At 38.2% G+C, this 27,413-nt stretch overlaps 2 long non-coding RNA genes across 10 annotated transcripts in view; both read right to left on the bottom strand.

The window, feature by feature from the left end:
- LOC147027631 (uncharacterized) overlaps window positions 1-27,413 on the bottom strand; it is a 170,880-nt gene that overhangs the window by 7,368 nt on the left and 136,099 nt on the right. The window lies entirely within an intron of this gene.
- The window catches only part of LOC147027633 (uncharacterized), a 1,400-nt gene continuing 988 nt past the window's right edge, over window positions 27,002-27,413 (bottom strand). The window contains exon 3 of the long non-coding RNA XR_015056892.1: window positions 27,002-27,338. This is a non-coding gene — a long non-coding RNA (uncharacterized LOC147027633). The remainder of the gene's footprint in view (window positions 27,339-27,413) is intronic.

Raw genomic sequence — 27,413 nt, 5'->3', positions numbered from 1 at the left:
GACAAGAGAAGCAAGACTTAAAGCGAATATTCAATACAAGTATTTACAATGGGCAAAAACACTTATGCAGTTCGACATACAAGACGGGGCCCAAAACACTCAGAAACACACACAAATGAAAAGAAAACCCAAGGTTCTTTATTTGACCCTCCAGCCGATGAGCGAGACGAGCTGGGGGTCAGAGTTCGGCTTGTACCTGGTCGTCGGAGGGAAAGGAGTACTCGGTAATGTGGCACCTGCCACAGGTCGTCGGCCTGGTCCCAGCCACACATGTGGGACTCCTGGCTCATAGCGACAGCCGCGTGGAGAAATCGGAGCCCCCGGGCGGAGATCAGGGTCGCGGACGGGACCCACCAAGGCTCCATGAACAGGCTGGTTCACTCCCCTTCCAGCCCAACCACCGTCAACCAACTCATAATCACTCAGGAACTCCAGATCTCCACACCCTCTCAGAGCGTGCTCGGGGATATATCTCCTCCCACACGGGGCGGGGCTTTGGCGAGAATTATTTTGCTGTCCGTCCCTAATTGGTCAGGATCCTACGGGCACAGCCTTCCTGGGCAGGGTTTCGGCCATGCACGGAGAAAGCCCCCCTCCCCTCCACGCGTGTTTGAGGAAGGTGGATGGTGGTGAAGCCACGATTGCGTGTGGAACGTTCGTGGATGCTGAGGACTGGGACCCCTCTGCCGTGAGGCCCCCCTCTCGGCAAGTCAAGGGACAAGCAGCCAACAGTGGTGATGGAGCGTGATGGGCAGGTGGTGAGATGCAATAACCTAACTATAAAAAAACATCACAACGCACATATTCGACTCTCCCACCAGACAAAATGACGGGGTCCTGACTACACACTTATTTATCGGCATAACTAACTTTGGGACCTGAATATTGAGTGCGCATGGTTTCCAGATTCCTAACAATATTGTTGCGAATTCGCGCCCGCCGGCGTGCGGACGGCCACGTAACTCAGATCGCGGCATGTCGCCCACCGGATGGACAATTCAGTCGTGACCCTCTCGGAACAACGCCGGGAGCTAGTCACGGGTGGGCCTTTCGACCTCACCACAATCATGCCAATCGGCCACCCGCGTAGGATAGGGTTGTTCGCCAAACTCGACCGACCTAAGTCCCCACGCGGATGGTAAACCGGGCGATCGTACCTCGCCGCAGGTCGACTCCGGACACTAGCCGCTTAGGCGGCCCGTTCCGTACTATCGGGATAACCGAGCGGTGTTATCGTCAACCTCGACGGTTCAGATTATTTAGCGGGCGTTGCACCCACATCGAACCCTTTACGTGAAGCAAGATGGAGGGTCAATAGAGAAAAGACAAAGCGAAACGGGAAAACAGTTCACACAATGCACATTTATTTCCCGGCACACGGAGAGCACGTATATACAGCCATACAGTCAAAATGCACATATAGCAACCAAAACAAAAGCAACAACGACGCAGAGTTAATACCGACTACGCGCACACACGGCAACACTTATACAGCTTTACTTTACAGACGGCGCCAACACACACTTACACAAAAGCAAAGAAAAGAAGCCACCCTCATAGACAAGGGGGCAGACAGGCCTGTAGGCCAAATGTGCACGTGACCTGGAGGAGCAGCCAGGTCGCGAGACCGGGGGGGTCCTACCCGCGTCCTCGTGATGCGTTGGCGGGCGAGCCGCAAATGTGGCCGCGCGACTGTGCCCCGACTCGGTGCTCCTTGGCGGGTTTCGTTGGCACGACGTTTGGAGTGGGGTGGGAACAGGGCCCCCTTTTCCACTATTTCAGCGCGGGGAAAGGGGGGATTGTTGATGCCCTGGGGGGAGGAGAATGGCTGGCTGGCTTGGGTCCCGCGACGAGTGATCCCACACCGCAACCTCGTTGCCGACCGCCGTCCTTCTTGCCTCGGACCCGAGCTCCTTTGCCTTATAGTTCCACCGCTCTCCCTCGCCAGACTCTCTCTGCAACCCGACTCTCTTCAGTTCCGCACTCTCCTTAGCCGACTCCAGAACCCAACTCTCTTCATTCGCCTTGCACTCGCCTTCTTATAGACTGGCAGGAGCAGCTAATATGCAAATATTCGGATCAGAATGACCTCGGGGCGGAGCCATGCTCGCCCATTGGTCAGAGGCAACGGGGGCGTGAATCTCCCCTGATCCTAGAATTTGCATATATCGACTTTACACACACGCGCCTGGAGGCGGGGCCAAGCCGCCCCCGGGGGCGGAGCCACGCTCGCCCATTGGTCGGAGGAAACGGGGGCGTGAATCTCCCCTGATCCTAGAATTTGCATATATCGACTTCACACACACGCGCCTGGAGGTGGGGCCAAGCCGCTAATTGGACGGAGGGAAAGTAGGCGTGTAAAGTTTTTGATCCGAATTTTCTCTCGGAAAGGCCGCTATTTGCGCTCGCGGCTCGGTGCGCTCGGCACCAAACGCCGAACGGGCCCGAGACAGCCCGATGTTCAGTGTTCACAGATGGTCGGTTATGGCCGTAGAAGGAGAGAGGTGAAGGTGGTGGAGGGTTTTCGGTGGTGGTTTGATGGTTATGGTGCCGTTTGGGAATGGCGATGATGTGGGAGCGTAGATGGTGGCGGTGGCGTGGTTGTTGGCATTGTTGTTGTTGTCTGAGGGTTGGAGCGTGGTTGTAGTTGGTGACGATGGCTGGTGTGGTGGTTAAGGTGGTTGTTGTGTGATAGCGGTTGAGGCGTGGTTGGTTCAAAATAAAGATAGAACAGAAAAACGACTGACTCAAAGCGTCGCAGCCCGGATGAATCACATAAAATCCCTCGATACAACGGATTTGGGCTAACTACACATGTACCTCTGAAGATATCGCACCTGAGGGTCCTGAATGGTGGTTTGTGAATTTCCACAGCCGTAACACTATGTTGTAATACTGTGTATGGGGCAGCTTTTGAATTTTTGAATGCTGTCATACTTTTATTATATACTTCATCACTGTAAAACACAAATCGCCTTCTTATTGCTTCCAAGAACATCCAGTTTTGCGGTACTAGGACATGATAAATAAGGCCATGTATAACACTGCATAGACGCTGATAAACTTCCAGATATCGGATTATCGGACCTTTAAAATCATTTAATTTCAAGCCTGGTGTTGGCTTAACACAGACCACTTCAACACTCATTATCCTTTGATACCCTACAAAATAGATATGATGTCTTTTTCCAATTTCCGAATTTCAAGTTGGTAAATTTGCCATTAAAAGCGAAATCTTCTACTTCTTCTTCTTCTTCTTCTTCTTCTTCTTCTTCTTCTTCTTCTTCTTCTTCTTCTTCTTCTTCTTCTTCTTCTTCTTCTTCTTCTTCTTCTTCTTCTTCTTCTTCTTCTTCTTCTTCTTCTTCTTCTTCTTCTTCTTCTTCTTCTTCTTCTTCTTCTTCTTATTTTCCATGACTTTGCATCAGGAAGTGGACCGTCATATCCGTATTGTCTCCGGGTTACACCACGGTATGATTTATGGCAAAATCTATCGATGGCAAAATGAGTGCCATCTTACTGGGAATAGTGTCACTGCATCAGTGAAACAGCTAGGCACCCAAAAAATGATGCATCCAAGCAGCCAATGGCTGCCAAGGAATAAATAAATCTTCTTCTTCTTCTCCTTTCGGCTGCTCCCGTAGGGGTCGCCACAGCGGATCATCCGTATGATCCGCATAGTGATTTGGCACATGTTTTACGCCGGATGCCCTTCCTGACGCAACCCTGGTCGCCTCTTATGACACAGGGATAGAATAAATAAATAAATAAATAAATTTTAATTCAATTATGTAGTGCATTGCGCAAGATGATCCGTGAACTCTCTCGTTTCATCTGCACTTTGGGGAGGGGGATTAAATTGAGAAATGGAAAGGGGGGGGGATGAGAATAGAAAGGGGAGCAGGAGATTGTGGAAAGAGTGGAAAAAGAAAGAAAATAAGTTTTGGAGGACATAGGAGTCAGGAGAGTGACGGAAAAGCGCGTGTCATAAATTCCATCATATTTGCATACATAATAATCAGATGCCCCCTGACTGCATAAAACATGCACGGAACACAAAGATGAAATAACCTGTGATCAAACATCACGTGATAACGTTCGAAGTAAGATTTAAACAAAACCATGACGAACCTCCGAGACTTTCAAGACCACTCTTATCGCTTTGACACAGCACCTCTCACGGCATGCTAACTCTCCATTGACTAAGACAATGAGCACGAGATCTGCTGGTTGAGAATCAAACCAAGACTGTGAGCACCAGAAGGATGAGAGAGTGCTTGTGGAAGATTGCTTGGAGGGAAATTATCACCAGGAATCTCTGACACATCTCATTGGCAGTTGATAAGCATTCTGGAGGACATATGGAAAGATCCTTAAAAATCGGTCGAAACTGGAATTTAAAAAAAAATGTTCTGGGTAGATTTGATATATGAAAAAAAAAATGTTTGTCTTGACATTCGAGGCTGAACATGTGGGAATGAATAATTTGTCTGAGTCTTGACTATTAAAAAGATTTCATCACTTCTTGCCATCATCAAGTTGACTTGCAATGATGCATGAGGAGTTGTCAAATGAAAAAAGAAATGTGGTTTAATTTGTATGCCTCTGAAAGTTTAATCTAGACACCAGAGTCTCTTCTTGATTTTGAATAACTTGAAGGATTTTATGACCTTTGGACCCTGGTGCTGGCTTAACGGTTCAGGTGACTGGCTTAATATCTTAGGGTCTTGAGTTTGAGGGCCTGCATTCACGTTGAAATAACGCCAGGTCAGTTGACTCAGCCTGTCATCCTTCTGAGGCCAGCAAAAATGAGTTCCATTTTCAGGGTAACTGGGGCACTGCATCAGCGGCACAGCTGCGGTTTCAGAGGTGATGTAACCAGCAGCCCCAGGCTGCATGTGTAACAACAACACCAACAAGCAAGGTGATTCATCGACATGTGTGCTGTCTCTCGGATAGACGTTAAGCTGGCCATCCAATCTATTCAACTTAGTTGATAGAAGTTAAAGATCTTACAGTGTTTTTCGAGAAGAGGAGACGAGTTATCACCCTGAACAAATTACAACCACCTCGCACCACAACACTGAGTCAACCATTAATATCCCATGAAGGAGTTCCTTAAATTATGGGAACAGCGAGATGAAAATCAAACACTAAACCTGGAAAGTTTGTCACTTGGTTGGGGGAGGGGGGGGGATATACTCCTCGGAGAGAAAATAATTATCAATACAAGTAAAACTTGTTTCAAATTAATCCAAACCTACAGGAAAGTTGTAATTTTTATTACTCCAACTAAAAATCGAACCTGGGATGGAGCGAGGCAACATGACCATTCCTGGATCGCTCCCAATATTTTTTTTCTCTTTGCTGTTAAGAAATTTGATGATTTTGGAATTTGACACGACTTGACATGTCGATCTATATAATAATACATTAATCCGTCCATTTGTGTGCAAAATTAATTTCCATGCATTGGTTGGACAGCTGACCTGACTCCACCCACAATTCCAACATGAAAAATCGTATGACTGCCGTGTTGGTGTGATGCAAAACCAAAGACATCTATCTTTGGAGCTGTAATATTCACTCCTGCCATGCCCTCCCTATAAGTTTTACCTTCAGTGTAAAACGGCCAAATCGACTTAAAGGGATCATCAAATATCAAAAGGTTGTAGCAGGTCGGTGTCACGGGTCTTGTGAAGGCCACTGTAAGTATAGGCATCATTCTTCAGTCCTTAAGCTTCAAGTCAGCCTCTGGGTAAGTGCAATTTGAATCGATTTGAGCTGTATCACTGTGATGTAATAAATAAATATATATATATATATATATATATATATATATATATATATATATATATATATATATATATATATATATATATATATATATACAGGGGGGTCAGACTGGGCCCGTGGGCCTTTATGGCGTGGGACTTGGCAGACCGAACGAATCCCACGAGACCGTTGCCGGTTACCTGCACCCTCGTGGTGCGATGGTGGGCGAGCTCTCTCCGGAGCTCTCCACACGGATGCGCAGGATTGCGCGACAGAGCTGGCAAAGCGGCGCCTCCCGTCCGCGTCCCTGGTCCGTGTGCCACGAAGAAGTCGAGCAGCCACCACGAAGAAGAAAAACGACGAGCTCACGAGCTGCCACCACGAAGAAAACCACGTACGAAGAAAACCACACGAGCTGCTGAAAAACACCCACAAGCTCACGAGCTCACAAACTCAAGAGCTCCAAGCCGACGAGAAAAACACCCACGAGCTTACAAGCTCATGAACTCACGAGCTCCAAGCCGACGAGGAAAACACATGAGCTGCGCTGCCACCACAAAGAAGAAAAACCACGAGCTCACGAGCTCGACGAGCAGCCACCACAAAGAAAACGACGCACGAAGAAAACCACACGAGCTGCCAGACCTGGCGTCCTGCATGCCCTTATATTGCTCACTTCACGCCCCTCCGTTCTCGCCCCGCCCTCCTTCCAGAACCTGCTGGAACCTTCCAGAAAAGGGGCGTGCCCTCTCGCCCCCCTCCCCGGCGCCTCACGGGGGCCGAGAGAATCAGAATTGGCACAGGTCCAGGGAGAATCAGGCGGGAAAATCCACGCGCCATCGGAACTCCTCTGGTTTCCTTTGCTTCATCGAGACGGTTTACATTAACGAAGAGGGCCGTGGTTTGGCGTGTGGAGACCGCCAAGAAGCGGTGGTAGAGAGCAACGTTGGTGGTGGTGACTTGGTTGTGGTGATGGTGGCGTGGTTGGCATTGTGGTTTGAGGTTGAAGTGTCAGGTCAGGTATGGGAGCATGTGCCAGAACAGCACGTCGCTGCGTCCACTTTCCGCCGGTACTCCAGGGGCCTCCGTCTGGCCATCCCCCAGGCAGATGCCAGGCCCATCCCCATCTCCTTGAGATGATGGTCAACCTGCTGCAACCATGAGGCACGTGGTCGGCCCACTGGCCTCCTCCACTCATGAGACTCCCTCGCTGAGAGAATCTGGTGAGCAGGATCAGCGTCAGGAAAACGAGCCACATGTCCATACAGCCGCAGCTGACGCTCACGGACTATGCAGGTAACAAATCTCATCCGAGTCTCTCTCAGCAACCGCTCGTTGGACACAAAATCCGACCAGCGATAGCCAAGGATTCTTCGAAGAGACCTGGTACCAAAGGAATTAAGTCTCCGTCTCAGATCCTTGGTCAAAGTCCAAGTCTCACACCCATAGAGCAAGACTGGAAGTACCAAGGACCTGAAGACTCGGACTTTCGTCCTCCCGCACAGGTACCGGCAGCGCCACACCCCATCATCCAGTGAATCCATGACTCCCCAGGCCCGACCCAGATGTCTATTGACCTCCGGCTCACAACCTGCGGAGACATGAATATCACTGCCAAGGTAAGTGAATCTATCCACGACCTCAACATCCTCACCACAAACAGACACAGACAGGACAGCAGCATCCAAGATGTCACCGAAAGCCTGGATCTTAGATTTGACCCAAGAAATCCGTAATCCCAACGGCTCCGACTCCTCATTCAGCACCTCGAGGGCCCCCAAGAGGATGTCTAAAGTCTCCGCAAAGATGACTGCATCATCTGCAAAATCAAGGTCCGAGATCTTGACATTGCCAAACGATGCACCGCAACTTGATCTCTCCGACATCCTCCCAAAAATCCAGTCCATACAAGTGCTGAAAAGTGTGGGGGCAAGTACACATCCCTGACGAACTCCAGTAACAACTGGAAATAAGTCAGAGATGGTACCACCACACTTCACAGCACTCTCGGTACCAGAGTAGAGTTCAGACATCAGATCGATCAGTTTCGGTGGCACCCCACGAAGACCAAGAATCCTCCAGAGGACATCCCGATTCACTGAATGGAACGCTTTACAGAGATCAACATAGGCTGCAAGCAGCCCCTGCCGAAACTCTCGTCTGCGTTCGGTGAGGACACGAAGTGCAAGGATACGGTCAATCGTTGACCTCTTTGGTGTAAAGCCTGACTGCTCTGGACGCTGGTGCTCAAGCAGATGGTGGCGAACCCTATCAAGAATTATCCGAGCAAAGACCTTGCCCGGCACTGAGAGCAGCGTCACCCCTCGGTAGTTGTTGCAGTCTTGGCGATCACCCTTCCCTTTCCAGAGAGGAACAACAAGGCCCCTCTTCCAGTCAGTTGGGATGATGCCTGTGTTCCAGGCAGAGCACAAAACTGCATGCAACGACACGAGTGCAGCATTTCCACCAGCCTTGAGAAGTTCAGCATGGATGCCACAGATCCCTGGAGCTTTGCCCCGTTTCAACTGGTTCACCGCAGCCCATGTTTCCACAAGCGATGGTGGACCACAGTTGATTCGAGGGTCAGCAACAGGGATTGTAACACCCTTGACGTCCAACTCGACAGCTGGGGGATCAGCCTGGTACAACCGCTCAAAGTAACCGGCCCAGCGGGCCTTCACTTCAGACTCCTCTGTCAAGAGCCTACCACTCTCTGCTCGAACTGCAGTGCTCCGAGGGATGGGCTTGGATGAACGTAATGCGCGAATTCCCCTGTAAGCGGGATGAGAATCACCTGTCCACAGGTGATGCTCTACCCCCTCACAGATTCCTCGCACATAGGCCTCCTTGTCCACCCTCAGTGCACGTACAGTTTTACGCCTCAGCTCCCTGAACAGCTCAGCTCTGCCATTCAGCCTGGCCCTGCGACTCTGATCAATGGTATCCAGTGTCCCTTGAGAGACAAAATTCTTCTTTGCCCTGCGGTGAACTCCAAGGCATCCACCGGCAACATCAAGGACGGTGGTCTTGAAGGTGCTCCACAACTCTTCAGGACCCCCCAAAGCACCCAGACCCCCCAAGTGTCCACTCAGCCTGTTCGCAAACTCCTCAGCTACTCTCTCATCCCTGAGCTTGGCAACATCCAGCCTAGGCTGGGATGGTACCATTCTCCCGGATTTAAGGTGCAGCTTTAGAGTTGATACAACAAGCCTGTGGTCAGTATTGAGGAACTGAGCACTCCGGTAGACCCTGCAGTTCTGGATCATCCTCCAACGACCGTCAATGAGGACATGGTCAATCTCCTTTGCCACACCGCCAGCGTTGGAATACCAAGTCCAGCGATGAGCTTGCGGGTGCTCAAACCATGAACCAGCCACCCTAAGTCCATGACTTCTTGCAAAGTCAAGGAACTTAGTGCTATTCTGGTTCATAGTTCCTGACCCATGGGGACCAACACACACCTCATAACCATCCCTATCAGTTCCAGTCGATGCATTGAAATCCCCCAAGACGAGAAGTGTATCTCGTCTGGGGCACTGATCAACCACAGACTCGAGTGTGGCGTAGAATGTGTCCTTCACGGTGAGATCACTCGCCTCAGTCGGAGCATAAATAGAGACCAGGGAAATGACACCTAAGGAGTGACGAATCCTTAATCTCATAATATGCTCGTTGACCGGTGTTACCTCAATTATCATTGGGGTCAGCTTATTGGACACAGCTACAGCAACTCCTTGGGTATGGTAACCATCAGAGCGACCAGACCAATAGTAGGTGTAACCACCCACCATTATCTCGCCGCAATCCGGTCTCCGAACCTCAGAGAGAGCTGCAATCCCGATGTCCAAACGCTTGAGCTCAGATGATAACAGAGACAGGTGATCATCCTCTCTTAGGGATAGGACATTCCAGGCACCCACCCGAAGGGACCGCCTCAGGTTAACCCAAGGAGACCGCCGTCTGGTGGACGACACCTCAGCACCACTCCGACACACTCTCCCGCAATCTGACCCAGGGATGTTACCCCGTGGTTTCCCTCCTATCAAAGATTGGGGGTCCCGAAGGCTTTGCCCAATCCTGTCATCCGGTGAGCTGCCCTGCGAAGGGAAGCTGCACAGGAGGTACTCCCACGGAGTGGGTTTTCAGATTTTTTTGCGTTTTTGCGTTTTGCGGAATGAAGCGTTTTACGGTGGCCGGAGTGCAAATCCTGCCACAAACCTCCTAATAAGAAGTAGCCCAACTGCAGGAGGACGTCCGCAGACACAGTTGGGCACTAGATATGGATGGCCGTTGGCTCACAAGGAGCTCCTCCGCCCTTTGACAGGTTTTGTTTTTAATCCTGCTGGGTGTCCATATCCAAACACCCTCCTCACCAGAAAACCTGGTGGGGGAGACGGTTTAGTCGCCGACAACCCGACCATGGAACAGGTTAGTACAGGTTTACATGGTACCTGTAGCAGGTCACAGATCGAACCTGACCTGACTATATATATATATATATATATATATATATATATATATATATATATATATATATATATATATATATATATATATATATATATATATATATATATATATATTATATATATATATATATATATATATATATATATATATATATATATATATATATATATCTATATATATTGAAGTGTGGTTGGTCCAAAATAACGATAGGGAAAGAAAAACACTATCTCAAAGGATCACAGCCCTGTGATACGAATAATTCCCATTAAACAATGGTGGGGAAATCTAACTGAACACAGACTTATCGGCATAACGAACTAAGAACCTATATGGTGTTCTGCGAATTTCCACAGCCGTAACTATGTATATATATATATATATATATATATATATATATATATATATATATATATATATATATATCAATATATATATATCAATATATATATATCAATATATATATATCAATATATATATATATATATATATATATATATATATATATATATATATATATATCAAGATATATATCAATATATATATATATATATATATATATATATATATATAAATATATATATATATATATACATATATATATATATATATATATATATAGATATATATATACCTTCTTCTTTCAGCTGCTCCCGATAGGGGTCGCCACAGATCATCCGTATGATCCGCATAGTGATTTGGCACATGTTTTATGCTGGATGCCCTTCCTGACGCAACCCTGGTCGCCTCTTACGACACAGGGATATGGTACACCTATATTTTAACCGAGGTATACACCGGCCCAGTACACTGGTACTCACTTCGCCGACCTCGGAAGGATGACAGGCTGAGTCAACCCTCTGGTGTATTAATTTAGTGGCCAACGGGGCTTGAACTCAGGACCTTTTGGATCCCAAGCCGCTGCCCTAACCACTGCGCCAACACCAGGCTATAATTATATGTATATATATATATATATATATATATATATATATGTATATATGTATGTATGTATATATAAGTAGGGTAAGAATACTGATTCTGGCTCACTTTGCCCCATGTAAATGAATGGGGGATTTTCAGCGATTTATATTTTTTTTCCCTAAAAATAAATCCCCTTTTTATCCCAAGGTATATTTATTTGTCTCCCCTTTTAACCTGGAGGTTGAACCTCATTGAATTGAACACCTGGGGGTTGAACAGCTCACTCATTGAACCTATAAAGATTTGTTCATTCTCAAATTCCTTCAATAGTTTAATTTTCTTTGCACAATAATCCCCATCTAAAATATTAACAAACAAAACATTTGAATCTTTATATTTTTTAAGATACCCCATTTGTGCCATTACGAAATGATAAACTTCTCTTAATGCTCTCATCTGACCACCTCCTGAGCCACATATCATTTTGAGATTATAGTAAATTGTTTTTTCATTGTTCAATTGATAACCATCAAAGTTTTCAGTCCATTCAAGGATATTCATTTTTTTCTTTACATCCTCTAACTTACTAGTTTTTAAATTAATTCGCTTATTTGTTTTATTTACCTTTGTTTTAGTTATTTTTTCAATAAGACTTATTTGATATTTTTCACATTCATTATGTTTTCCATTTATATACCAAGACTGAGATTTTCTCCACTCTTTAGTTTGATTAATACTTGGTTTAACCATTTATATATTGTGAAAAACGCGGCGGTAGCCCTTAAAAAACCCTAACCCATCTTCCCATCGTTAAAACATAATCTATTTTATACACTCTATCATACAATATCCATATGGAACACAATCTATTCCATTATCTAAAATAAATCTCTTATCATCAAAGGCTCCTAATGCCTTTTTATTTACTTCTTCACTATATATGTTATGTTTATAACTTCTTATTGTATTCATTTTCCTATATTCTTCTTTCTTATTCATCAAACAATTATAATAATTTCTAAAAGTTATTGATTTCTTTATTACATATTTCTTTATTCCCTTTAACCTCTTATCAATCTGTTCACCATACTTATAAGCATATGCCTTTGCTCTCAATCCAATAAACTCACTCATTACTTTTCCACCCAACTCATCCTTAAACTTACCAATAACCTTTTCATTCTTTTTGGAAAATAACTCACTCTTCTTGCTGAAATTACTTGTATCATATACTCCAATATTTTTCTTCATATCTTCATAAACATCATCAGTTTTTATATCTAAGATAAAACTATCAGTATCCATATACAACAATGAAACATTTTCACCATACTCTTTCTTTAAGTCATTATACAAATAATCATACATCAATATCTTTGATAAATCAAGAACTGCTGTTCCAATATAAATTGGTTTATCCATTACAATACTTTCCTTTTTCATATGAATTGCAGAAAAGTTCTCTGAAAAAACCTCTTCTCTCTCAAAACTTGGTTTATTTATCAATCTCGAAGCTTCTTTCCAAGATGTTGCGAATCTAATGTTTTGTCTGTTTCTAACATTTTCCATAGTCTTTCCAAATACAGCATTATTCATTAATTTATAAAAGTCCCCTTCAAATTTTACTTTTGTATTTGCTCTCATATCTGTATTGAATTGAATATACTTTTTCACCCAAGGACTTTGTTTAAATTTTAAAACTCTATGAATTTTAGCTACTCTCAATCCTTCTCTCAAAAACTGTTTTAAGCTTCTCTGATGCAAAACATATCCCTCTTTATCATAGAATGTTGTTAATAACTTTTCTGTTGATTTACCTTTAATATTAAAACTTTTATGATAATCACTTAACCATTCTTTCTTTGGAGTTTCTTTCTCACATGCAAAAGGAAGATCTTTATGCTTATTATGAAGATCACTCGGGTACCTCAAATCAACTTCAAAATAATAACCTTCTTCTTCGTCATTCAATTCCTCTTGAGAAGAAATAACAATATTCATCAAAGCCTTTTCATAATCCTTTTCTTCCACCCACTCTAATTTACCATAAGGCAGAGATTGAGACATTGCCCATCCATACAAATTATTAGCATCAAAATACATCAAATAATTACTATCTTTTTCACTATTATAATTTGGAAGATATTTATTATTTGCTTTAGCATATCTTTTTGAACATACTTGTGATATTCCACCTCTCTTGGACTTCTCAATCATCAAAAGCATATCAACATCACTGATTAAATCTATATCTTGTTTTGTCATTTTCAACATTGCACTCCAAGCTAAACCAGGAGCTGTGAAATAGTGGGCAGGGTCTAATCCATAACAATTTTTATTATGACAGAGTGTTCTAAAAGCCTCAAACACATCAGCTAACAATAAAACATCTGTTTTTAGATATAAATCATGATATTCTCCAAGGTTCTTTATCTTAAATATTTTCCATATTTCTTGTGCGTGTTTATATTCCTTATCACTTATCTCTTCTTCATAAAGGTTATTATAGAAACTTTCTTTTGAAGGAAGTTGTGTTTCTTTAAATCTCATAAATGAATCCATATAATCATAAGGATAAATTCCCTTACTTGTAAGAATTTTCTCTTTACTTTGAATTTCATTCCTTGTTTGAATTTCCTCTCTCGTAAGAATTCCTTCTTTAATCAGAATTTCATCTTTAATCTGAATTTCCTCTTTAGTTCGAATTTTCTTTATAATTAGAATTTCATCTTCAGTTAGAATTTCCTCTTTACTTTGAATTCTCTCTTTAATCTGAATTTCCTCTTTAGTGAGAATTTCCTCTTTTGGAAAGAATGAATTAAGATTTGGAAAAGAGTCCGTTGAGCTTAGATTTGATGCGAGGTAGGCTAGTGGTGTTCCCATAAACTTGTAAGAATCTAAAAACCTAATACGAGTTATCGGTTTTGTGAATATCATTTTTGAAAATGAAATATACTTTTGACTTGTGTTTGTTATAGCAGAAATATTCCCTGGTGTTTTTGAAAGTTCATTTATAAATAGATGTGTATCATAGTTGGCGCTGTTGTGAAGAAAGACTGGAATAAAAGAAGGTAATTTATAATTAAGATTACAACAGGAATGAGCGGGACCTCTATATTTACCAGTAAGATGACAATGGTCTCTAACTTTAAACTCCTTAATTTCCCCCTCACAAATATGACAGATATTGTTCATTCTAAATTCTAATTTTTCTTCTTTGGTTAATTTCATCGGTTCATTTGTTTCTTTCATTAATTTAGTGAGTCTTATACAATCCTTTTCTAATCGTTTTACAAACTCTTGTGAAGCATTTTTTCCACGATAATGTTCAAGTTTGTTATACTTTTCTCCAACAGATGATTTGATATAATAACAAAAACCACAAGGAATATGTTTTTGATATTTATTTGTATATGGTTCTTTTGGATTAGGAGAAGCAGTATTTATCTTTTTAAGGATACATTCAAAATCAGCGTATATCACAAATGGGTGCATGATAGATTTATTATAATCTTCAAAATAAATCTTTTCACCAGGTTTAGGCATTGTAATTACAGCTGATTTATGATTACTACAATATTTTGAATGTTGTTCTAATCGTTCTTTTGTATGAAATGAATTAAGACATCGCTTACAAGGATATATTTTGTTTGCTGTTCTGAATACCTGAGAAGAGATTAATCTTGATAAATTATTGATGTATGTGTAATGTGAATTCTTTCCAACACTAAAATATAAAAGGTCAATGTGTGTTTCTTCATTTTTATAGTTGTTTGAAATTTTTAATATTTGAACTTTGTTTGTATCCGTTAATCCATATACATTAATAGAAAGATTATTCTTTTTCTCAAATTTAGGAATATCTGTTAATGGCATTGGGAATTTAAAATCTTTAATGTCCAAGGTATTCTCATATTTCATATATTGTTTTACTCTTTCTGAATTACATTTTGGTGGATGTAAGTGAGCAAGAACAGACCAGAGAAAACATTTATTATCATTGTTCTTAATATTAACAACTGCCTTCTTTAGTTTTATTTCTTTTGGTAATTCAATATAAGAAGAAGCTTTAAGAGGGTTTGATTTTAGAATGTGTATATCTAAAAAGATGATTTTTTAATATTGAATCCACTTCCTACCACTGTATTATCAACATCCTCCTCTTGTCTTGATAGTTCTTCATAAACCCCACTATTCAAAAAATCTTGAAATGATGTTATAAAATGAAGATCTGTTCTCATATAAGGAGTTTGTTCTTCATCTTGTCTTTTCATATTCATTTTCACTCCCATATAAAACTTTAAAGTTTTTATTTCTTTTAATGTCTTTTTAATAAATTTTTCAACATCGGGTTTCACTATTTCAATTGATTCAGCTATTGATGATGGACCGGGTTCTCCAAATTGAAAAATCCTTATTTTTATATGCCCTTTAAATGCCTCATCAGTGTTTTTAATATAATAGTCTCCCTTTACTTTAAACTCATTTTTCTTGTGTTTTTGTGATTGAAGATGTTGATTATAACTACTCTTCAAAACATCCTTTGAACAGATATCACAATGTTTTCTTTCCAACTCAAGAGGAGATATTTGATGAAATAGATTAAATGTGTGTTTGTTGGTTCGGAGGTGTTTTCTATAATGTTTATATTCGTGATTACAAACATCGCAGTACGTTGTATTCACCATATTTATAGAATAAAACTTTGCTTAAACTAAAATTTTCTTGATGAAAATTTCGTTTAATTTATAGGTGAATCTGTGCTTAAAAACATTTTATCCTCCAACTTTTTCACTTAATAAATACCATGTTTCAAGACACAAAAGACAAGTTTCAATCAATCTCTTCATCTGTTAAAGATACTGAGAAATATGTCAAGGATGTAAAATTGAACAAAGATAAATATAACAACTATTGGATAAAAACTATTATGGTAAATAATATGAGTTCTTCAATTTCCTTCAGTGGAAGGGCTTTTAGTATACCTGGTAGAACATCAATTAAAGTATCTCTAACAAAAGTTTCTCCTCTCCTTCTAGTAATATATTCAAAACTAGAAAAAGCAATGAAACAAGAAAAAGTATCAAAGAACAAAAACCTTATGGATGAAGCTTTAGAAAGAAAAGATAAGACCATCTGTAATATGCAAGGAGAAATTTGTATTTTTTTCAACAACCCTAAAGATGTAAATCTTGATGAAATAAAGGATGTTAATATATCAGGTGAAATGACATTTCGTTCAATAGTAGTTAACGATAATTTTAAAATTACCTTTAATATAAAAAATGTTGTCGTTGAATCTGATAATGAAAAAGTATATCGATATCGATGGTAATATACAACTGAAAGTATAGATGAATTTCAGTTTAAGTAAAGTTTTACTTTATAAATATGCTAGACTTTCCTGATTCTCCATATGACAAATTTGAGAATTGTCCTGCGTGTGAAAGACAGGGATTAAACACAGAGTCAAAAGCCTATAAACAATGTATATTCTGTGATTATCTTCTAATTAATGATAATAAAAAATATAAAAAGGAAAATAATTCTTTCAGATTTACACCAAAAATGAATTACTTTACAAGATTGATTAGAGAAATGAATGTAAAGTATGAGGATGATAACACACCTTTCCTTACAAGGGAAGAAACTGAACGTATAAGAGAAATGTTCAAAGGATTGTTGTTGTATATTATTCATGGATGTAATTTTCAGGGAAATATCAACACAAGATATTGTATAAATAAAATAATGGATTATCTTGAAATTAAACCTGAACTTAGGATAAAATATAGAGTTTCTAAAAAAGCCAATAATAAATTAAATAACCTGTTTTTCAAATATATAAATGAATGATTTTTTACCTATTTGGGAAAATAAGATAAAATTTAACAACCATAAAAATCTCCCAAATTCATTAAGATGTCTCATAGTTGGTTCAAGTGGATGTGGAAAAACCTGCTTACTTTTAAAAATGCTCCTCACTCCCAACTTTTTAGATTATGATAATTTAATAATTTTCACAAAGTCGAGTTTTCAACCAGAGTATCAACTACTCTCACAAGGTTTTAATGCTGGTCTTCATAAGAAGATATAATAGGTTTATTTAAACGTCAAAAAACCTAAATGATTATAACATTGAAGATATAATTCAACTATTTTGTGATACACAGAGATGTAAAAAGAAATCAAATCTTATAACTTGTATTCTTAGTGATAATACGGATGATATACCGTCTCCCCAAGATTTGGATAAATCAAAAAAGAACCTCGTTATCTTTGATGATTGTGTTAATGAGAGAAACCAAACGGTAATGGACAGCTACTACACAAGAGGGAGACATTCTTCTTGTAATTGTATTTATCTTAGTCAATCGTACTTTCAACTTCCTCGTCGTTCCATCAGAAACAATGCTAATACTTTTATTTTATTCAAGTTAAATTCAATAGATATCAATAATTTTTGGAGAGATAATTGTTCTACATTATGTAGTAAAAAGAAATTTGAGGATTATATGAAGCACACGACTGAAAAATATAAATATATTGTTGTGAAACAAGATGAGATATTAAGGGATATATTTTTTGTTTTATAAACAATTACATATATAAATGACAACTATTATTATAAATCTTGTGGGTAAATCTGCTTCTGGAAAAAACTTTCATAAATCAAGGTTCTTGTGTAGTACAAATGAGAATATTGTAAATTTACTTAAAAAACACCCCGTGATACGCATTGTATCAACAACAACTAGAGCAATAAGACCTGGAGAAGTAAAAGGTGAAGATTATCACTATATTTCAGTGGAGGAACATATGCGATTGAGGAATGAAGGACAAATATTTGAGGAGGTTTCTCTTGGTACAACAAAATATTCACATTGTAAGAGTGAGTTAAAGAAACTAAAATCTGGTGGTGTTGGGATATTAGAAACTAATCCAGAAGGAACGAGACAAATTATTAAATATCTGAGCGGAGTGAAGATTTTATCATTCGGTTTTGATGTTGATGAAGAAACTCAACACAAACGTATGAAAAGCAGAGATGCAAGGATTAGTGAAGAAGAAATTACAACTCGCATTAATGTTAATAAAGAATTTGATGAAATATTTAAAGAAAAGGATTTATTTGAACACATCTACTTGAATGATGAAGAAAAGGAAAATTTCCCTGTTGATCTTTACAATTCATTAAATGATATTTTACAATAAATAAATGGATACAAAAGAAAGAGCAAGAAGATTTAAGGAACATCAAGAGTTGGTTTCAAAAGTTGTAAAACAACAGGAAGACATAAAGAAGAAACGCAGACAGAAACTAACGGGCGAAGAAGCATTTGAAAAAACAAGAGAAATTTTTTAAACCACTTTTAAAAACTTCCCAAGAAAAAATGAAAGATGTCTCCACAGTTCCCACAGTAGAATATACTCCTAGAAAGCTTCAAATGTTAAAAGATTTCAGTCAAATGACGGAGGAAGAATTAGAGCATTTAGGAGAATTAGAATATGATGATGAAGGTTTATTTCAACAACTGGAAGAGATTAATCAAGCCTCTGATTATATTGTGAATGCTGTTCAAAACAATGAATATTCAGCGGATTCAAAAACCAAAGCAGGACTCATTCCAACAGAACAACCAGCAATATTTCATCTTGTTCAAGAAAAGGTATTGATATTTAATGATGAATTAAGGTTCTTAAGTTCTGCTCAACCCCCTGTTAAACTAACTCCGAGATTAATGTTTCTTCTCACAAAAGATGGAAGACAAGGTTCAACTGTGAGGGATGAATCAAAGTATATTGATAAACCATTGGATATGGAAAATAATGATGATAGAGTATATATTGATTTGCTGAACACTCTAAATTATAAGGTTATTCTTTCTGGTAAAAGTAGGAAGAATGAGAAGGAGAAACACATTATTCAGGCTTTAAGTATCCTTGGTTCAGGTATTAGTTTTCTTCCAAATGACCCATCGCAATTAGTTAATAGACTGTTATTGTTGTTCGGCAGTAAGAAGGCTGGAAATAACAATTGTTTTAATGAAGCATCAGCCATTTTAGACCAGTTGATGAACATGAAAATAATTAATAAATCTCAATATAAAGACATTTTATCTCATATTAAATAAGATGAGAAGCACAATCCTGAGTTTTAATTTCACAACAAGCGACCACACATCTTCATTCCCATACCCACTACAACTTGACACAACAAAAGAATATGAGGCATCTTTATTGTCCATGGAGACTTATAATACCTTATTTAATATAACCGAGAAAAATGACAAGTTTAGTTATAATCCGGGAAGTGGATACAAAACGATAACAGTCTCACCCGGAGCATACGAGATTTCTCAAATATCTTCCGAAATTGCTCGTCTTATGAAAGAACAGGGTGATGAACCAAAAAATATTGTTATAAACATTCAAAAACATACTTCAAAATCAACGATTAAAGTTAAAAATAACTACAAGGTTGATTTCACAATTGATAATTCATTTAGAGAGTTATTAGGTTTCTCCTCAAAAAGATTGAAACTAATGGGACGTTTTACAGTGATAATGTCATTCAAATATCCTCAGGAATAAATTCGGTGTTAATTCACTGTGATTTGATTGATGGTGCTTATAATGATGGATTAAAAACAAATACAATATTTTCATTCAGCGCATACTCAACCCCAATTGGTTATAAATTCAATATGGAGCCTAAAAATTTGGTTTATCTACCTGTGTCAGGAAAAACCATACACAGAGTAAATTTTAGGATAACCGACCAAGATAATCGTGTGATCTCTTTTAATGGAGAAGTTATATCCATCAGAATTCACCTACGTGAAGTTTTTCAATAAATAAATACGATGGTTATTGTGAGGAAGCACGAGTTGGGAAAATATAAAATAATTACAGGGGATGGGATGTTCCTTTCCCCGTACTACAAGGGTGAAGGTATGTATCTTGGTAGAGGATACTATAAACCTAAGAGACAAAGGGGTGTCGGACATCAATTTAGAGGAGATGGGATAATTGATACTCTCATGGGTATTGGTTCAACTATTCTTAAACATAAAGACCTAATTGGTTCAACTGCTTCTGCTGTGGGAAATGTAGCAGGTGCTGTAAAGAGTATAAAAGATGCTCAGAAAGAATCTCATAAATTACAAGCAATAAAAGAAATTAAGAAAGGTAAAACTCAGTTGTCCCCCAAGAACGACAGAAAATAATTCAAATACTTGGATCAGGGTTTCAAAAGTTTTAACATCTTTTTTCCTAAATAAATACAAGTATGGAAGCAATTGATAGTATCTATGATTTGGATGATACTATTATTATCTCAAACTCCACTAAAAAGAAGATTACTTCAAGGTAAATGCAATAACTGGAACAGACTGGAATACAAATGGTACAAAAAGTTTTGAAATAAATAATCAACAAACCTATTTGAATCTCTCCGAAAGTTTCTTGTTGTGTAAATTTAAATTCACTAAGGCTGGGAATAACACAAACGCTACACTTGTAAATGATTTCTTCTGGAAAATGTTTGATAGTGTGCGATTGTATATTGGAACACAAGAAGTTGAAGCGGTTGATTATGTCTCTGCTGTATCTGAAATGATGAAATTTACACTCTATACATTCAGTGATAGAATGGGAAAGGGGTCTGTCGAAGGTTTTATTCCTGATATGTCAACGGGAACAAACACAGACCCTGGGTATACTCAAAGGAAAGGAATGTATAATGATGATACAAAAGCAGAAAATAGTTTTACTGTGGCAGTTCCTCTTAAAGGTATATTTGGATTTTGTGATTATGATAAAGTTCTGTATGGTCTTAAAATTAGATTTCAACTACAAAGGAATGATAATGAAAATAGATTGCTTTTTGGTGTTGGTAATGCTTTTGGTGATCAGAATAAATTTGTAATTGAGGAGATGAGTTGGTATATCAGTGAATATACTCCTAATCTTAAAACAGAAGAGATGTTGAATCGAAGACTTAACTCAAAAACCACTCAGTGTATCATACCTCAAAAGAAGATGTCAACACGTTAAACTCAATCAAACTACTTACACGTGGAATTTGGGTGTTCTGGAAGGAAAGCCACGATATCTGTGGATGATTTTTAAAAAGCCAGATGGTGATACTGCGACTGATAAGAATAATGCATTGAGTGATAATGCTAAGGTGAAACAACTTCGCGTTTCTCTAGATGGAACATTTTATCCACGAGATAGATTGGAAATTAATTGGGAAAAAATGATTTTGCTGAAGCATACAAGTCTTACCAAAAGGTGTGTGAAAGTAATGGAAATAAAGAACCTATTTTGGATATGACAGCATTTAAAAGTTTGTATACAATCTATACGTTTGACCTGAGCGCTCAAAAAGAAACTATAAAGTCTAATCGAGTGGATACTTCCCTATACATTGAAAGAGGAGAGAGTGAAGAAGTTGATACATATTGTTTGCTTTTGGAAGAAACAGAATTGCAGATTAATACAGATAATGGTGTGATGATTAGTCTCACATAATTTTTTGTTAAATAAATGAGTGGCAAAGTACCAACTGGGGTATATGTTAATCAAATCAATCTTCATAAACTATCATCTTGTGTTCAAAATCAAAAGCCTTGTACGATTAACGTTAATACAATTCAGAGAAAAGGAGCAGTAAGAATTGATGTTTTGCTCACAAGAGAACAGGTTAAAATCTTGAATGACACTGGCTCACTTAAAATTAAAATGACAAAACCAATGTTGAAAAAATATTCAATAAGAGAGACGAGTGGAGGATTTCTCCCATTTCTAATTCCTTTATTTGCTGGTTTAAGTGCGGTTGGAGCATTGACGGGTGGTATTTCAACAGCGGTCAAAACTGCCAACGAAAGGAAGGCTCAACTCCAGGCTCAAAAAGAATTGGAAAGACATAACAAAGAGTTGGAGAAACAAATTAGTGGAAGTGGTGTAATTGTAGATTTTGCTGAAAAACTTGAAGGTCTGCCTGATAAAGCGAGATTGTTAGTTGGAGATATGCTTTCTTCTATAGCACAAGCAGGTGTAAAATTAACGAAAAGAGGTAATGGATTATATCTTTCTAATAAATAAATGAGCATTGATGAGTGGTTGAAAGAATTTGGAAAGAATACAACATCAAATTTACAACTTGCCAAATATTGTAAGAAATTAAAAATTCATAATGTGGTTATTTGTATGAGAGATGAATTAACAAATGTGTCGAAACATACAAAGAATATTATTATGAACTTAGAAGATAATGATGGGAACGGTTCTCATTGGGTTTGTATTTTTAATAGTCAAGACAAATATTATTTTGATAGTTTTGGTCTTCCACCACCTGTTGAAGTCATAAAATTCTTACAGAATGGTGTTTATCAAACATTTCAAGTCCAAGAATTAAATTCCAAGTGTTGTGGTCAATTATGTCTATATGTGTTATTTCAACTCAACAAAAATAAAAAATTTTATGATATTATTTTTAATCTAATATAAATGACTTATGTTGGTAAAGATGGTTCTATCTTTGGTGTATCTCAAGAACTGGATATTGATTTATCAAATTATTACACAAAGGCACAGGCTGAACGATATAAATATAATATAAACAAAAATATTAACATGAAAAATGCTTATAAATTAAAAAATTATCCAAGCCCGACTGACGCGAATGACTTGGTGAGATTAAGCGATTTATCACAATATATATACTTAAATAAAACGGCTGTGTATTCTAAAGATACAGAAGTGTTGATATTATCTCCAGGTCATACAGAATTCACAGTTCGAATTAAAATAAATTTTTATAAAGAAGGGCGTATCGTTTGTATGAGAATAGAACAATGGGGGTATGATATGAATGATTTAGGGTATAATTGGTCATTTAAAATTAACCTCGAAGACCTGGAACAATTAAATCAGTCTCGTAAGGAAGAATATTATCCACTTGGTATCGAGAATGAGTTTTGTGGAGCCACGATTAGTAAACAACAAATAAAAGAATTTAATAAGGGTAAATATAATAATGGTTTTGCCCTTGTTTATCTCATGAAAACAGAAAAAACAGGATTATATATAATAAGTAAGGAAATACAAAATGATTTAACTATGGGAAGATGGGGAGGTGTTTCGTGCCATAATATTATTCTAACATATATTTCTAATACATAAATGACAGCAAGAAGGCTTCAAGAAAATTATCATTTCTGTGTTCAAGCATACCTTCAAGAAAAGGGTATTCGGTATTTTAATAAATATGTTCTACAACATAAGAATGAGGTATTTTCAATAAAAGATTGGCATTATGCTGATGTTGATAAACCGACAACTTTAGATTTAATTAGAATGTTAAATAATGAAAAAATTATAAGGTTAAGAAAAGGTAAGGCTCTTTTAGAAATTCAAAAGAAATTTTATTGGTATCCTGTTGTAAAAAAATTATTTTGGATACAGGAATAACAAGAAATCCTGATGAATATATGTATAATATTCTATGGGGTGTAAACGATTCAAGTATAGTAAGGGATGAGGAAGGAGTTGAAGAAGAGAGGGAAGAGAGAGAGAAGGAGGAAAGAGAGAAGAGAGAGAGGGAGAAGAAAGAGAAGGAGGAAAAGGAGAAGAGAGAGAAGGAGGAAAAGGAGAAGAGAGAGAAGGAGGAAAGAGAGAATAGAGAGAGGGAGGAAAGAGAGAAGAGAGAGAGGGAGGAAAGAGAGAAGAGAGAGAGGGAGGAAAGAGAGAAGAGAGAGAGGGAGGAAAGAGAGAAGAGAGAGAGGGAGGAAAGAGAGAGAATGAATAAATATCAAAATATGGAAACCAGTGAGATTCAAAAAAGATTGGTGGTATTACAGAAAATAACTCAACCCACCGAGGAGGAAAACAAAGAATTGACAAGTCTATTTGCAATACTTTCGACAAGACTATTAGCATCGACAAGATATGGATTTTAATTCAAGTTTTTTCTTAAATAAATGGAGGAGAGAGTGAAGGCATTTCTAAGGATTCTTTATGTTTTAAAAATTAAGATTCAAATGTGCATGTTGGAAACTAAAAAGGTTTTTGCACTCTGCAGGAATTTTTCTCATAAATAAATGAGTTATTGTCTCAAATGTAAAAAGAAAACTAATACTAAAAATATTTCATATATTAAAAGTAAAAATAACAGGGTTATACAAAAAGGTATATGTTCTGTGTGTGGTTCAAAAAAATCAATTTATCTCCAAACACAAACTCGGAGGAGATATACAAAAGTTTTTATCAGGAAGTAAATTTACAACTACTGGAATACCAGGGGAATTACATCTTCCAGGTTATTCTTTCTGTGGTCCAGGCACAAACTTAGATAAAAGATTAGATGAGGCAGACAATCCTAAATCCTGGAGTAAACCAATCAATAGAGTTGATGAAGTGTGCATGAGACACGATATTGATTATGGGAATACCACAACGTTGGAAGAAAAGCATGAAGCCGATAGAGAAATGTTGTATAATTTGTCTCTGATACAAAATCCAACCTTGAGAGAAAAAGTTGATAGGTTCATCGTGAAGAAGATGATTAGTGCTAAATTGAAACTTGGACTTGGAAATTCAAAAACTTATAGGCTCTAATGATGCCATTAAGACTGAAGAGCAATTAGCTGATGAATTACATAAACCAATATTCACAAAGTTTCAGAGAAGGAAAGTTTATTCCAAGGAAGTTGATTATATCTGGTCTGCTGATTTGATTGAACTCAATAATGATAAGGGGTACAAGTATGCTTTAACCGTTATTGATTTGAGGAGTAGATATGCGTGGGTTGTCCCTTTAAAAAACAAAACAGGTAATACTCTTATGTTAGCTTTTCAACAGATATTTAATAAAAGTAAGAGAAAACCTAAGAAATTGTGGACTGATGAGGGTAGAGAGTTTTATAACAAGACATTTATGAATTTTCTAAAAAATAACAGTATTACATTATACAGTACCTTTAATGAAGGGAAGGCAGTTGTTGTTGAACGTTTTAATCGTACCTTAAAAGAGAGACTATATAAAAAATTCACACAACTCGGTTCACAACAATGGTCATCTTTTATTCAGGATATTGTGGATAAGTATAATGACACGATTCACACGTCAACGAATATGAAGCCATCAGAAACATTTACAAAATTAAAATATGAAAAAGAGATTAATGTCAGAAAACCTAAGTTCAAAGTTGGTGATATCGTAAGAATATATAGGTGGAAATCTCATTTTGAAAAGGGTTTTACTGAACGATGGACGAAAGAACTTTTAAAATTGTTGATGTAATAGATACAGTTCCTTGGACTTATAAAATATATGATTTGGAAGGGGAAGAGATTTTAGGTTCATTTTATTCACAGGAATTACAAAAGACAAAACTAAGCAGATAATACACCTTTGTGGACACTAGAGGGACAAGTCCGAGGTGTATTACAGTATATAATGTGTGTCAAGGGGGACGTTCTTAGATCTGTGAACCCCAAACACAGAATCCTCAACTGAATAGTCAAGGCTTAACTTTTGTTTGTGTGTGTGTGTGCAATGGGAGCAATAGGTTGGCGCTTCACTCCCTCCTACTATACACCGTTGTGGACACTCGAGGGCCAAGTCCGAGGTGTATAACAGTATATAATGTGTGTCAAGGGGGACGTTCTTAGATCTGTGAACCCCAAACACAGAATCCTCAACTGAATAGTCAAGGCTTAACTTTTGTTTGTTGATGTGTATGTGTGTGTGTCCCAACCCTCACATTCAAAATCTCAACCCCAACCCTCACATTCAAAATCTCAACCCCAACTCAATCCTCGCCCAACACAATGTCTTTTTCAAAATGAGATTTCCACCTATATATATATATTTTTATGTTTTTTTTTTCTTCTTCCAATTCTGTCTTTTAAGGCTTTCAGGTTTGATGACGTAGAAAGGGGGAGTAAGCCTGCACTTTCTTCCCAGAACGAACAATGTATATTTTTTGTTTTTTTCTCTTCTTCCAATTCTGTCTTTTAAGGCTTTCAGGTTTGATGACGTAGAAAGAGGGAGTAAGCCTGCACTTTCTTCCCAGAACGAACAATGTATATTTTTTGTTTTTTTCTCTTCTTCCAATTCTGTCTTTTAAGGCTTTCAGGTTTGATGACGTAGAAAGAGGGAGTAAGCCTGCACTTTCTTCCCAGAACTTTCTTGATCTTGCTCCCATCAAGCACCATCCGACAAAGAACTACATCGATAGGTTTAGATCCCAAAGAGTGATAGCAACTCCAAAAGTCTCCAAAATATAAATAAATAAAATAATAATAATAATAAATAAATAAATAAATAAATAAAAGCCCCCAAAAAAGTTTCAAGTGTCCAACATAAACCCAACTTTCCAAGTCTTCAAGGTATAACCACATTCCCGTTGAGTTTCCAAGATATGTATCACATTGTGAGTTATCAATCCAGAACCCACATTTCAAGTATTCAAAGTAAAACCAACTTACAAAGTCTCTTAAGGATAACTCATTTACTGATTTTTTCAAAATTTGTGAGTCTCCAAGGTAGGCCCCATATTTAGAACCATCTTGGCAGAACCCTTTTCCTGAGTCTCCAAGGTAGTTATTTAAACCATCAAGGCAGAACTCATTTACTGATTTTTTCAAAATTTGTGAGTCTCCAAGGTAGGCCCCATATTTAGAACCATCTTGGCAGAACCCTTTTCCTGAGTCTCCAAGGTAGTTATTTAAACCATCAAGGCAGAACTCATTTACTGATTTTTCAAAATTTGTGAGTCTCCAAGGTAGGCCCCATATTTAGAACCATCTTGGCAGAACCCTTTTCCTGAGTCTCCAAGGTAGTTATTTAAACCATCAAGGCAGAACTCATTTACTGATTTTTTCAAAATTTGTGAGTCTCCAAGGTAAAACTTGTATTCTGGCTCATCAAGGTATAACTTGTTCAGTGGGTATTGTCTTGATAACTCACAATGAGTACTATTGCTGTAAAACTCTTTTTCAGGATTTTGCTGGTCTCCAAGGTATAACTCTTTGGTTGGGTCATCAAGGACGAACTCGTTCTGTGGGTCTTGGTCGCTCATAAGGTCTTCAACCAAGCCAACAATTTCGCCCCAAGTTGTAGCAAAAGCAGTATTTTCATTTCGTATTTCAGACACAATTTCCTGTGAGAGAAAATAATAATGTATTAATTAAGTTATTTAATTATTAAATGAGTATGCTTCAATCAAAGTTTGAAA

Source organism: Eptatretus burgeri, chromosome 4 (assembly GCF_056783735.1).
Source record: "Eptatretus burgeri isolate ZD-2024b chromosome 4, Ebu_testis_v1, whole genome shotgun sequence".
Classification (NCBI taxonomy): Eukaryota; Metazoa; Chordata; class Myxini; order Myxiniformes; family Myxinidae; genus Eptatretus; species Eptatretus burgeri.
Note: the sequence above shows the minus strand (reverse complement) of the source record. Positions and strands in the feature narration are given on the sequence as shown.